This window comes from Schistocerca piceifrons, chromosome 3 (genome assembly GCF_021461385.2).
Source record: "Schistocerca piceifrons isolate TAMUIC-IGC-003096 chromosome 3, iqSchPice1.1, whole genome shotgun sequence".
Classification (NCBI taxonomy): Eukaryota; Metazoa; Arthropoda; class Insecta; order Orthoptera; family Acrididae; genus Schistocerca; species Schistocerca piceifrons.
The window spans coordinates 731,340,724-731,356,065 of NC_060140.1; the positions used below are offsets into that span (position 1 = coordinate 731,340,724).

The following is a 15,342-nucleotide window of genomic DNA, read 5'->3' on the forward strand; positions in this document are numbered from 1 at the left end:
TTGTTGTTATTATATGCAGTCAGATTGCATACAAAAACTAGTCAGGGCCAACCGATTACGAGACACAGCGTAATCGGACATACAGCTACCAAAAACTAAAAATTATTTGCATCATATTTAATTAAGCCCCCATGCAATGTCTACTACTTTTTTCATTTCTACCATTTGACGCAGTCCCTCGCCCAACTGCGGCTACACTACCGTGTCCCAGACCAGACAACTTCGTCTGTAATTAAATGTACGGTCCCTCTTACCCGTGGGTAATCCAGAGACTGATATGAATTAAAAACAATTCGATGTTACTTTTCAGAAACAAATGGACGTATTTTTAGTCCAGAAGTATCACACCAAATACCATTTATGAGACGATACAAGAATAGACGTTCCAGATGAAAACTTGTTGATTGTGGATGCGAGTGATATTGAAGGAGGAGTGGGTCTGTGCCCTGATCTTCAGCATTTTTACCTAGTCAATAACACTAATCGCCACACAGTTGCAAGGAAAAATATCTGCCACCACTCTGTCCTACCCATAAATATACCGAATATCTGTAGAAAGCTGAACTACAAAATCATCTTGGCTGAACGGCGGAGTCTTTTAAAAGTCTCAGGGAGAGGCATGTTTTGAATATCGAAAACCTTATGAGGCATAGGAGAAATGTCTTTGTAAACATCCTATAGTGTAAAAAAGGAACCTCTTTCCTCATGAAACTAAAGCTTGTCAAATAGTCTTTACATGTAGCAGAGGAAATTAATATGTCATCGACATAGCATCAAACAAATGGAAGACCCTGAAGAACTTCGTTCATAAATTGTTGCCATGTTCAGGCTGCATCATGCAGTACAAAATGCATAACATTGTGTTTTAATAAGCTGAAAAGTGTAGTAATAATATTCTTCATTTTGTCTTTGAGGTCATACACATCTGTACAAAACCTTAACACAGTTAAGAAGAGTAAAAAGTGTGCACCCGACAAATTACCGATGAAATCAGATATGTCAGGGAGAGGGTACTTATCATGGATTGTACCAGAGTTCAAAGCTCTCTAATTCCCACAGGTTCTCCAGGTTACATCTTTTTTCTGACCATCTGTAAGTGAGAAGACCAAGCATTGTTAAGAGCGAGAAACAAAACCATCACTAATCATACTATGAAACACTTGCTAAGCAGCATGCAGCTTTTCTGTAGGCAGGTGACGAGGTCTACTAACCACTGGCAGCCATGGCGTAGTTTTTATGGGATGCAGAGCAGATTGGCAATGCCTCTCCTTTGCTAGTGTGGAGTCGGTCATTGGTGGAAATACCTCAGTAGCAGCTGGCCAATGTCATTATATGCCTGGTCGGCCTCAGGTCAGGGAGGGGGGATGGCAGGTCTTCAATCTACATGACAGCCCACCTTGTGCAGCTGACGTAATTTATGACGTGGCCGCTCCGAGGCCATATGCACCTGCATCACCTTATCTCGCATTCCTGATTTTGCTCTATTAGATAGGTTGCTGTGTTGTTCTCTTTGTGCCACATTTCTGAAGATTCCTCAATTTGAGCACCAAGTGTGGAGCACTGTACATTGAACTCTGAAATTTGCACTATGATGCACACAAGAGAAGGTGATGTCTTTTTGCTTACTGCACGTGTGTGCATTCTGCATGTGGACGACTGTGGCTTCGAAATAAATTGTACCATGTAGGAGAGGCAGTTGGTCTGGAAACCTGCATGCAGTCCATGGTGGTAATTGAGACACGATGCATTGGGAGTTGAGTGCATGCAGATCCTTTCATGAGACACACTTTTCCCAAGTCTGGTATCAGACAAAAATGACTGTAGATATCAGCACCAATAATAAGTCCAGAAACATAGGCAACAACAAAAGTCCAAGCAGGCAAAAAATCATTCTCCAAGACCAATGTTAACATTTGTTTACCAAAGGTTTTGATAGGTGAAGTATTAGCTGCCTTTAAAATAGGTATTTGAGTAACCTGTTTAAAATCACCTATAATTGGAGGAATAACAGGCACTCTCCGATAGTGGTAAGGTAATAGAAGGGCGTGTGCATTTTGTTTGTGTGGGTTCCATACATTCAGGGGCAAGCATACTTTCAGGAGCTAACTTGATTGATATATGACACCCTCTGCCTCCCCTTAACCTATGATATAGATAGATAGATGTTCAGCGATCACAGGCCCTGCAGACCACATGCTGCTTCCGCAAACTGCCTCCATTTCTTCCTGTTTTGTGCCTGGTTCCTCCAAGTGTCTTCAGTTCCCAGGGCTGCTAGGTCCTTCGCCAGGTTGTCCATCCAGCCCTGCCTTGGTCGTCCAATGGGGCGTCTGGTGTTTCGTTTCCCCAATAGTGCCATCTTCAACTGTCTTCCATCTGGCACATGGGCTACATGACCCACCCATTGTATTCTTTTGCTCTTTATCTTCTATAGGATAGTGGGTTGTCGCATCAGAAGGTAGATTTTCTCGTTTTTCCTCCTCCTCCATTTTCCGTTAACCTATAGTTATGCTAATTGATTTGTGACCTCCTGGGGATAATCCATCCTTCTGAGAAACCCTCCAGCCCTCCCCCTCCTACTTCCCTTAACATATTGTTTTGCTAATTGGTTTATGACCCCCTGCAGATAAAATGCATCCATCTGAGAAGCCCCCTCTCCTTCCTCCATCCCTCTGGGAAATTCCCATCACTCCCCCCCCCCCTCACCGATAAAAGCACACTTTTGATATCAAATTAATTGACTAATTAATTAAATTAATCAATTAATTACCCCTACCCATCCTAGGAAAACCCCCAGCCCTCCCCTCCTCTCCCCCACTCCCTTCTTCCCCTTCCCTCACCCACCTGGAAATTGGCAGGGAAAAGACTCAGTCTTTGCTGAGCTGCTGGAGAAGAAGGACATAGAGTAGTTTTCCTTATTTTGTTTAGTACCCTGTTGGAAATTGGCAAGAAATCCCCCAGTTCTCCCCTTACCTCCCCCACGTTCCCATTGTTGCAAAATTTTCGCATGTTTGCTCACCTTGACATGCAGCCATCGGCTGAGTTAGTGCCCAGTGCCACCACCAGAGGACGTCCCACCCCCCCCCCCCCCAATCTCAACTCTCGCCCCCTCCTTCCCCACCCCTCCCAGAAAAAATTGATAGGAAAAACATTCAGTCTGTGTGTACAGGAAGGAAGGATCTACTGACACGAATTTCAAATCAATGTCAATAATATATTGATGCATATTCCTCATTTAATCAGTTTGCAAGAAACAGGACTCCCCTAATTGGCTAGAGTTCATGTGTGAACCCCCCATTCACGATTCCCACGACGCAATAACTGCAAGCACTGAGAAATGGAATGAAATGTAGTTGCCTCCATTTGGGGTTCCCCACACATGTGTCTGTCATCCAGGCGCCACCAAGGATTTAGGATTTCAAAGCTGCTCAATGTGATAATTATAGATCGTAATACTAAATACCTCTGATCACGGTACGGATGTCGGCCTTCTTTGATCTCATGACCCCGAACAAAGCATCAGGTAGTGGCATTCTTCTGATTGAGAAATTCCAGACTCGCTTGCTGTCTCTGTCTCTCTCAAGTGACTACTTTCCATTGATGCATGAAGCAATGTCTCCAAACAAACAGACAAAGGTTTCCTTGTCTCCTCAGAATACTGTGATCCTATTGGACAATGCTGGGGGCAAAAGGAGAGCTGACGCAATTTTGATATCGAAAATAGAGAAAAATAGTCCATTTCCACTACCCTACCAAATTAATTGTTTAACAATGTACAAGAGTCAAATACATCGCATAAAACACTCACTACCTCCTTCTGATGATTCTTCTTCAGAATAAAACGTATTTTCAGCTTCTGAATATCACACACAAACACTATTCAAACCAAGTAATTAAATTTCCGCCACAAACAGATCGAAGCACTAAATATATCTGAGGTCTTGTATGAACTGAGCTTTGAGAACAGCAGCGCCCTCCTCTATCCCAACGAAGCACATGCCATTTGCAGTCCGCCACGTCGCAACAAGCACCATCCAGCACTGGGCTCGTGATCGCAACATACCTCACCACAGAGAAACAACTGTGCCACACACATTGACTGCATTGTCAGTTCAGTACTTATCTCCAGGTATTCGCACGCCTGCTGTACCAGACACTTGGGGCAGGAGAGAGTTCCACCATGGCAATTCAGCCACCAACCAATCAATTTACATGAGGGGGAGTAATTGTCCAACAGAAAACCTTGCCTTATTGAATCTTCTCACGCAATACACACGTCCGCATCTGTCGCCTCTCTACCAGCATACTGGCTACTTCACTTTTCAGCTGTCGCCGTTCGCAGCTCGTGGTCGTGCGGTAGCGTTCTCGCTTCCCCCGCCCGGGTTCCCGGGTTCAATTCCCGGCGGGGTCAGGGATTTTCCCAGCCACGTGATGACTGAGTGTTGTGTGCTGTCCTTAGGTTAGTTAGGTTTAAGTAGTTCTAAGTTCTAGGGGACTGAGGACCATAGATGTTAAGTCCCATAGTGCTCAGAGCCATTTGAACCATTTTCAGCTGTCCCGAGGGCGTCACAAGGACTGCCGCTGGGACTTGTCCCCATGGCTGTGGGCAAGAGCCAACTAGCCAGTAGCCAGAATCTTTCCTTTGTACCTACCAGTCACGCGAGGCTAAACCGTCACGTCTGGTCGGCCACTGGCCACAGACATTGCAAGACAAGCAGCAGTGGCTTGGACGTATACAGTAGTTTTAACTAATTGCAACTCAACATGGACCCCACCCCCAGTTTAAAAAATCCACTTTACCCAATTCGATACGGGGATGTTACTGATCATACACCTCGAATTTCTCATTCGAAATGTAGATTTCCCGCTTTTATATGACTTATTTTCGAACACGAAGAAATCGGGGCATACACGCGTTTTCACATTACTAAAGCATCGTTAATAGTAGTGAAAATCGTGTAACAATATGGCTATACATCATCTATGTATTCTCTCATCCGGTAAAAAATATGTTTAAACAGCTTAATACCTGTTACTTCCTGCATCACAGGACTAGAATATTAGACTCATTTTTGCCTCATGACAGATGGCTAAGAGCATGCTTTACCTCTGTCATTGCATGTCAATTGCAACTCTCTTAAAGTAACCAAATGCATTCTCACATATGACGTCTCTTAAAGCAGCAACACAGAGAAGTTGTAACTACCTATCACATTATAAATTCGGTAATATAGCTGATTTTATTACGATGGTCATCTCTCCCTGTGCAGGTGGGAGATTGAAATTTCGTCAAAAGATCTCCCAGCAACGAAAAAACGCTAGATTACTGCTCCAACTCCTACATCATATCAACGGTACTCTAGCCCTCATTTCCATCTGCCTGGCAGCAGATGTTGATATCAACTTAATAGGCTAATTAATTAAACTGAATTTGAGAGTCACTTTGCTTGGTGGGTAATTTTTTCCTGCTGTCAGATTACATTCACCATGTAGCCCAAATGAGAATTCATAGAGGGAATATGACGTTCTTTTCAAGGAACACTACTGCGAACTGTCATTTGAAGCTGACTGCAGAAGGATTCTACTGCCACGAACAAACATTTCGCATAAGGATCATGAAGATAAAATATGAGAAATTAGTGCTCATAAGGGGGCATATAGGCAGTATTTTTCTCTCGCCCTGTTTGTGAGTGGAATAGGAAAGGGAATGACTAGCAGTGGTACAGGGTACCCTCCGCCACACACCGTACTATGGCTTGCCAAGTAAGCATATATATGTAAACGTGAATTTAGTCTACCTATTAGGATGTCACTTCATTCATTTATAGGCACACAAACCTCACGGAAGAATGTTGTCTCTTAATCAAGAAAACAAAATACAGAACTTCTGCTGCTGATTGTCTCTTGGTAAAAATCTTCGTCTTAGCTCCTAATTTTCTGACTGCAGTCACTTCGCGAGACGGATGGGAGAGGTTGTAATATGTTTGCCAGCAACACTTAGAAGAAGCTGCGTAGAGCTCATCTCTTAACTCCCCTTTCATCAGAGTATCACTTACCTGCCATAATCTAAGGTATCTTCCAGTCTTCGATACACAGCATTTGAATCCCATGTTCAGTGAGTTAGAGATGTCCCCTGCCAAGTCACAGACCCCTGATAATAATTTCGAAATCCTACCACATTCCGACAGCACTATTCCATTAGTTAGAAGGCTGTCTAGTGCTCTACTCATCATTGACTAGGTGGAGAGCTATCACAACGAGAAAAATAGCACACTAATATACAGGAGGAATTTCACAGCCATGCAGAGTAGATGCGGACTCCATGAACAAATTCAGAATCATAACAGCTACAATTCATTGATGTCGAATGACAGACGATAAATATCACCCTGTACCTGTCCTGATCTCTTTTATCGTATTCCTGTGATTACTACGTTATAAATACGATTGTAATGGTGTCAGAGACTCATTATTTTGCCACATGGGGTAGCCACGCAGTCTGAGGTGCCTTGCCACAGTTCGCCCAGCTTTCCCCGTCGGAGGTTCGAGTCCTCCCTCGAGCATGGGTATGTGTGTTGTCCTTTACATAAGTTAGTTTAAGTTAGATTAAGTAGTGTGTAAGCCTAGGAACCGATGACTTCAGCGGTTTGTTCCTATAAGAACTTCACACAAATTCCAAATTTCCTCGTTATTTTTATAGCATCCAACAGAATAAAACTACAACTCACAAAATCTTCACATACCTCACCCTGTAGAGAACTCGATATCATCACATCCCTCTCTTCCCATATATATCGGAAACAAATCCCTTCTGCATGTTGACATCGACCATATGTGGTGATCCTTTTAAATATACACATATTCTTCCACTGGAGCAGTAATCGAAGTTGCTTGCAAACACCTGTGTAAAGTTTTGTCGCCTATACTGTAGGAGGACCATATCCCACAAACTATCAATCACAAGAGAGAGTTCCTGTGTTGTAGTTCATAAGCAGTTTGATACATTGCTTTTCTTTTGTAACACATCCAAGCAGTGTGTGGCTACAGTTTTGTACACCACCATACGTTTTGTTTTTCCACCATGACTTTGAAATCTGTGTCAAGTGCTAAAACGACGTTAACACATTTCGACCCATCAGCTCTCGCAGAAAGCTGGACATCACATGGTGTAAGTTAATCTGTTCGCACAACACACAGGATAGTTGAACTAAAAGACAGAGGTAATGTTTCTTACTGACAAACATGTGGAAGACATCGCAACATATAGAAACTGAAAGAGTTTGCATCATTGTGGAGCGACTTCAAACAGCTCTCTAAAGGTGATGAGTTCTACATTTAAACTCATGTTCCACAGTGATGGGATACCAGATATCTTGGTGTTCCATTTTCGAAGAGACCAAGAGCATTGATTCCTCATATTGGTGGGGCATAACACACCCAGGTATATGATCACTGTTTAGATAGCCTAGGTGGTGGTCATAATGACTGCTAGATCTTTGGACAATGCATCTTTCATTTTTATGGCTTACAATGCATAACCACATGTGGACCAAGGGGTATTCTGCAGCACTTAGCCCATAGAGCATGGATAGTATGGACTACCAGTTGTCAATCGCACTGGTGGAAGAATGGAATTATTTTCATACATCGGGACAGGCACAATTTTGTTGCATTTACCTCAATTTTACGTATTTTCCATCAATTTTCGTAATTTTACCAGGTTTCCCATAATTTAAACGCTTTTTACCCAATTGCTTGAGTTCCAAACCCTCACTCTTGACGACTTGTCACACCAACAAAACGTCTCATCATGTCGATGTCGTGATGCTATCAGCCAATGAGATTGCAGAATGACTCTCAATTTCTGTATCATTGCCAAACCACCACCTCTATTATTTTGCGAGTGCTACATACTTGTGGACATATCGCAAACCCTGTAACACTGCGTACACCACATGACACAAATACTGTTTCTTAGTGAAGGAAATAGCCATCAGCAGAGAGGAGGTGCCGAAACACTTTGTAAATTCGATAAGATTTTATACGATTTGCCATTTCGCTCTATGTAGATGGGAGTCACAAAGTATTCTCACATTTGTAGGATACAGCCGGAGATTCAAAGATCTAGCTCTATTACGAAAAGAGCTACCCCTTCGTTGAACCTATTGACTAAAGACCCAGGGCAAAACTTAGATGGCCTCTCTCCAGGCAATCTCATAACTCTACCTCTGTGTTTAATCAACTCTCCCTGCAACATTTCCTCTGATTTAATTTGGAACTGACCATAAATTGGAGGGTACTATACTCACTACATTCAACGTCTTGTGAAGGAACAGAATGAGCTGAGTTCCATGTGTTCAATATTTTGTGGTATTTTGCTTTCGTAAAGAGTACAACACATGTTCCAAATCTCTGCTGACTGACACAAGTGATATAGACCAGTATCCTCATTCCAATACTGTAACTGCAATTCCATACCAATCTGACTTACATCACCCATCCAATTACACACAATCTCTCTTGATGCTTGCATGCTGAGGAGTTTAGCACTTCTTATTGGTGTTAGTACATATGAGCATGATACAATGGAGATTACTGTCATGAAATAACACACGATTAAGGAGGAGAAGAAGAAACGTATGATCTATGCATAATAGCACTACAGATGTAAGGTCTCTGAAACGTTTTACGTAGATCACTTCTGCTATCAGTTCTGTAGAATTGTTGTAGTGTTTGGATTCCATACCAAGATGCTACAGGGAAGAGAGAAATGATCATAGAACACAAACACACACTCCTAGGGCTACACAGTTCTGCAGTTAAGAATGCTATAATGTTAAAGCAGTGTGGTTTCCGATATATTAGTTGCATGCAATGAAACACCATTAATACTTCGGTGCAGGAAATATATTTCCAACACATGACATACATTCACCTTGCAAGTTTTCTATCGCACCCACTATGATGAGAAACCTTAAGAAGATAAAAGTACTACCTTCTACACCAAAGAAAATAAAAAAACCGTAGATTCTTTGTTATCCATGCACTACAAAGTTTTCTGGGGCTGTACCGCGCCCGCTTTTCACATCCGATTACAGTTTAGAAATTATGTTATGGTCCTATAAAATGATCGTCAGCAATGTAAAATGCATGAAACAACGACATCTTATGAGGAAATAGACAAACACTTAGCAGCAGTGTTTGCCATGTGAAATTACGCACCTTGCTGCTCTAACTTTGTGAACAGAATACAGTGTCTTCCACATATATCTATCAAGCAAATCTATACACAGAGATTGCAGTATCTCACAAACCCGTGTCACTAACTTACAATCACTGCACTGAGGACTCGATTTATTTCCAAGATGTAGCAGGGGAATGGAGTACTTCGCATACATCTTTGTGCATCTAGAGCACCCTGTCGAAATAGATTTTCTACCAGTTCGGTGGACATGATTCATCTCACATGCGTTGGAAGCCCTCTGCTGACTGTGGTATGAGAGGATTTCTGTTAACAATCCAGATGTACTGCTCTAAGTCATGCACAGAACTCACAGTTGTATACGAGTTGAATGCAGGTTATACCACACAACTTATACACCCTGAGAGAACAACGGAAAAAATGGTTAAATATGTGATAAATGACCTGCTGCAAAATATCCCTCTCTCTGGAAAGTATCATCAGTCTACCATTAAATCATACCTCATTACAATTCCTCGCAACAGATTACTCCATCTACTTTCTGTCATCCTTTAAAGCAGATTCATCTCAGTTTAGAGGCAGATCATTCTCTTGTCCAGAAGAGCATCAAAGACAGCAGTCAACTTATATGTAGCACTATTACCTCAATACACATACAGCAGAATGCTGTTAAAAACGATGCAGCAACTGTTCTGTGAGGTATTTGTTAGCTGAGACCACATGGTTGTAATTGGTAGAGAGTACAGAAAAGCTCTCTGTACATACTGGTTGTTAGAGTTGTTAACACGTAAACAGTCTTGTACAGGATCAAACACGCGGTCCATTCTGTAGCTCTATACTGCAGCCCCCAAGCTCGTAATACAATGCTCTTTAGCTAAGAACACTTTACAAAAATCTACAAGGTGGCTGATAACTTTAGGGTCACACATGGGCTTGTGATACGACATACATGAACTTATTACTCTGCATTTGGTTGTCATCCACGTTCAAACATTCTATTCGTGCCATCTTACCGCTGTCCACGAGAAATGACCGTTTCCCTATGTTTCCACGTAAACTTTTTCTCATATTCCTCTCGTTGCCACATACTTGTAACGATGTACAGAAATTTTCCTGCTCCAAGCAGACATGTAAGTATTCCCTCATTCTCCCTCAACTTCCCCTCACTTTGGCACATTTTCCCTCAATTCATACATAATTTCCGACAATTTTCGTAATTTTACTGATTTTATGTCACTTCTGCTCATACGATCAAGATGTCGCTTCTCGCCATATGTTCTAAAATTGCTTGTAAATGGAGTAAACTTTTCAACATCTATAGCAACTGTACTATTTTTCTGTATGTGTTTGTGCCAGTATCAGTTTCACATGGCGGCCCCCGTGGCACAGGGTAGGTTCCAGATAGGTTCAGGATAGAGCTGGTAGGTGTTTCCACCACACTTCACGTCAAGTATAAGAGCTGAGGGTGGATCTACCACGAGTTATGGTCGCGATAGTGTTCGAAGGTGGTTATGGCCAGGGATAGAGTTTAGAGGTGGATCCACCATGTGTTATGGTTGGGACAGTGTCCGGGTGTGGATTGTCCACGAGCTATTAACCAGATATGGTTCAGAGGTGGAGCCACCATGCTTTACAGCTGAGATAGGAGTTCGAAGGTGAAGGCACTTGCTATGTGTCTGGGACAGTGATAGTTTCGAAGTATGGTTCTGGGGCCCCGACATGAAACTGATACGGGCACACACACATACAGAAAATAGTACAGATGCGCTAGGTGTTGGCAATTGTATTAAATTTACAAACAATTTTAGAATATGTGGCGGGAAGTGACGTCATGATCACATGAACAGAAGTGACATAAGATCGGTAAAATTAATAAAATTGTCGGAAAATATGTATAAATTGACGGAAAATATGCCAAAATGTGGGGAAGTTTATGGAGAATGAGGGAGTACTTACATGTCTGCTCGATGCAGGAAAATCTTTGTACATGGGTACGAGTACGAGACAGCAAGAGCAATATGAGAAAAATTTTAGATGTAAGCATAGGGAACCAGGGAAACAGTCATTTTTCGCGGATGGCGATAAGATAGCTGGAATAGAATGTTAATGGAGGATGACCACCGAATGTAGACTAATAAATTTATGTACGTCTATATGTAGCCCTACTACAGTCCAGAGCTGCAACTGATGATGTGAGCTTCAAGGAAAATGAAGGCGCGCTCGACGATCATGAAGCTTTAATGGTAAGGGCTACCTAAAATGCTCATCGCCGCCATACAGAGAAAACTGTAAAGATCTAGTTCCAGGGCGCTGTAATCGGCTCCTATGAGAACATCTGAAACAATGAGTCCCTATTTCATCAGAAGAGGAAACAATGACATAAGCTGTTGGGCATTCATTGCAGTGGAGTGATGAGTGTTTCTGGCTGGTATGCTCAGGTCGCCAGTTCAAAACTAACTGAGAAAGTATTTGTAACGAAGCCTTTGAATTCAGATTAATTTAAAGCATTGTGTGCTAAGACAGGACTTCGTAATTAATATATTTTGTTTTCCTAAATGAAAATTATTTGGAGCTGAACAGGTCGATTTATGGGAAAGAAATGATATAAATAATTCAAACTATGATATGTTATTCTCCCTCCTATTGTGGTACTTAGTTTTCTGTTCTGTGGTACACTATGGAAGCCTCTCTGTTCTAAAACTGTGTCTTTATTGGTATTGTTTATGCTTTGTGTAAGTGTTTTTTGCTGTTTGTCCATATTGCTACGTAAGTGCAGCATTCTTAGAAGTATAATAAAGCATCATGTTTAGACACTGAAGCGCCAAGAAAGTGGTATAGGCGTGCATATACAAATACAGAGATATGTAAACAGGCAGAATACGGCGCTGTGGTCGGGACCGCCTATATAAGACAACAATTGTCTGGTGCAGTGGTTGGATTGGTTACTGCTGCTACAAAGACAGGTTATGAAGATTTAAGCGAGCTTCTACGTGGATGTTATAGTCAGCGCACGAGCGATGAGACAGCATATCCGAGTTAGCGATGAAGTGGGGATCTCCCTGTACGACCATTTCACGAGTGTACCCTGAATATCAGGAATTGGGTAAAATATCGAATCTCCGACATCTCTGACGCCGGAAAAAGATCCTGCAAGAATGAGTGAAGAGAATCGTTCAACATGAGAGAAGTGCAACCATTCCACAAATTGCTACAGATTTCAATGCTGGGCTATCATCAAGTGTCAGCGTGTGAACCGTTCAACGAAAATTCATCGACATGGGCTTTCAGAGCCAAAGGCCCACTCGTGTACCGTTGATGGCTGCACGACACAAAGCTTTACGCCTCGACTTGGTCCGTCAACACTGATATTGGACTGTTGATGACTGGAAACATCTTGCCTGGTCGGACAAGACTCGTTTCAAATTGTATCAAGTGGATGGACGTGTACGGTTATGGAAACAACCTCATGAATCCATGGACCCTGCGTGTCAGCAGGGGACTGTTCAAGCTTGTGGACGCTCTGTAATGTTGTGAGGTGTGTGCAGTTGGAGTGATGAGGGACACTGATATGTCTAAATATGGCTCTGACAGGTACAGCGTCCTGTCTGATCACCTCCATCCATTCATGTCAATTGTGCATTCAGACGGACTTGGGCAATTCCAGCAGGACAACGTGACATCTCACATGTCCAGAATTGCTACAGAGTGTTTCCAGGAACACTCTTCTGAGTTATACTCTTCCACTGGCCATCAAACTCTCTAGACATGAACATTATTGAGCATATCTGGGTTGCCTTGCAATGTGCTGTTCAGGAGAGATCTCCACCCCGTCATACTCTTAAGGATTTATGGACAGCCCTGCATGATTCACGGTGTCATTTCCCTCCAGCACTTTTTCAGATATTATTCGAGACCATGCCACCTTGTGTTGCGGCACTTCTCCGTGCTCACAGGGCCCTACATTGTATTAGGCAGGTGTACCAATTTCTTTGGCTCTTCAGTGTATCTTGTTACCATGTGTTTAGTTCACAACAATACTCACTAAGGGTAACTCAATAGTGGATGGACTGAACAATGGCATGTACTTCTCAAACTAAAGTGAAATATATATTTTAATTCTTGGTATTTGAAGTGATGTGTTAGTTACCATGATTTATGTTGTCACTCAGTGTCTTAGAGACCCATACTACAAATGTGATACTGTATCTCTGTCGGCAGGACAATTGATATTGAATCTGTAAAAAGATTATCCACACTTCTGGGTACTACATGTGATGTATTTTGACAACAAAGATTGATGTACGAGGTGACATAATGAATTTCAGGTAAGACAAAATCCCTGTGATTACTAGAGTCAAAGGGGTACATTTTAAAGGCAAGAGTCAGATTACAGATAGACAGCACTGAAAGGAATTAGAGCAGAACGAGACTGTAATACAACAGATTCAAGAAAAATAAAATAAAATTAATCAATTCATCAGAACATTATGGTGTTGAAAAACAAGATAGGTGGCTTCTTGTATGCATAGTGGATGTGCAAAATTCTGAAGTGGTAGATGTTCTGTGTCTCTGTGAACGCCACGGATCCACAGGGGCAGAAAAGTTTAATATCAGGCATTATAGACTAGCATCATTTTCTTGTACAGTTAACATGGAAAAAGAAGGAATTGCAAAAGCTTGTGCCTCTGAGTTGCTACTGCAGAATACTTCCCTGGTAGTTGCAACGGCCTGTAGGTACTCTCTAGAAAACTTTTAGCTATTTGTGAGAAAGCTAGGCTCGTTATGGAGCTGCCTGTAACGTCGCTATCCGGTTTCAGAAAATAAAAATAAGGAATAGTGAGAAAGCCACCATGAAGCATTGCATTAACAACTGCAGGCTCGTAGCTGCAAGTGTGGCGACATGAGGGTCAGAATGGCATACATGTAAGGCGCCTGCGATACGATGGTAGAAGAAAAACGCTAAGCACAGTGGTAATGAACGAAGGACGCATGTCGATGTCACCACACCAGGGCAAGTCACTTGTTGTGGGCGACGTGACTAGGGGCCAGATTTTAGTGAAACAAATTGATCTCAGAATAATATACATATGTCTGAGTTTTAAGGTAGAGCTTTTTTGCATTCCCTCATCGCCAGAGTTCAGCAGCACTACCATGACACCAAGGGCCACACCAATTAGCATGATAACAGCTCATATCCAGCAGCAGAAGCTATTGATTTTAGCATGGTCTGTGCCTGGGACCATCAGCACTAAGTTTCTCATGGGAACCACAGCCCCACTAACCTGCCATCTGTGCCTGCTGTGGTGTGAATTGACTTCCTAGTGGGGCTCAGTGCCTCAATGCCAGATACCATCCAACTCCTTCCAGAGGGCAGCAAGTCAAAGCCAGCTCAGAGCCATCTCCACATACTGCCACAGTAAACGCGTGAGGAGCCTGGGGCAACCATGGCTCCAAGGCACATAGGGGAGTAGAAGGACGCTGATGTCATGGCTGTAGCCTCCAGAGGGCACCTTACTGCTACGGACCTTCCATCTGCATTGCAGAGCGCCCCTGCAGCTTACAGGCTGGAAGCTACTACCCATAAGTCAGCACTGGGCAGGGATAACAGAGTAAGGTGTTTCAGCCTCGCTGAGCCATGACGTGCCATGCACTGGAATTAAATAAAAGCATTCTTTAATGTCAAAAGTGTTTCCACTGAGCCTACTGCCCTGTCACCACAACTCACTCATCCTCCTGAGTACAACTGCACCCTTCATACCTTTCAGACAAGAAGAAACACCAAGTACTCTGTGGAGATTTCTATGTAAATTTCTTAACAGATACAGAAGCAAAAACTAAACGTAAGCATAATTTGGATGTTTAAATCCGATTTCAGTGGTATTCCCGTCTCATCCGCGGCAAGATAGTGGGACCCAGATTGTATCATTTTTATACGTTCAAACAACTTTCGGACTTGCAGCCAATCGTCGTCTAATGCAGTCTACTATATTTCTACTGGGCACCTGCCAGTCTTCTTTAAGTAAACCATCGAAGACTTCATTCTGCAATATATCGTGTGCAGCGAGTACTCCACGCATGCGTCAAAATCAAGTTGACAGATAGATCACACTTCTCGGCGTCAGCGTCGTTGCTTTTGGAATCAC

At 42.5% G+C, this 15,342-nt stretch overlaps 1 pseudogene; it reads left to right on the forward strand.

Annotated features, from left to right (window-relative positions):
- The first annotated feature begins 4,971 nt into the window (after nt 1-4,971).
- LOC124790911 lies at nt 4,972-5,135 on the forward strand (annotated as a pseudogene).
- The last annotated feature ends 10,207 nt before the right edge of the window (nt 5,136-15,342 follow it).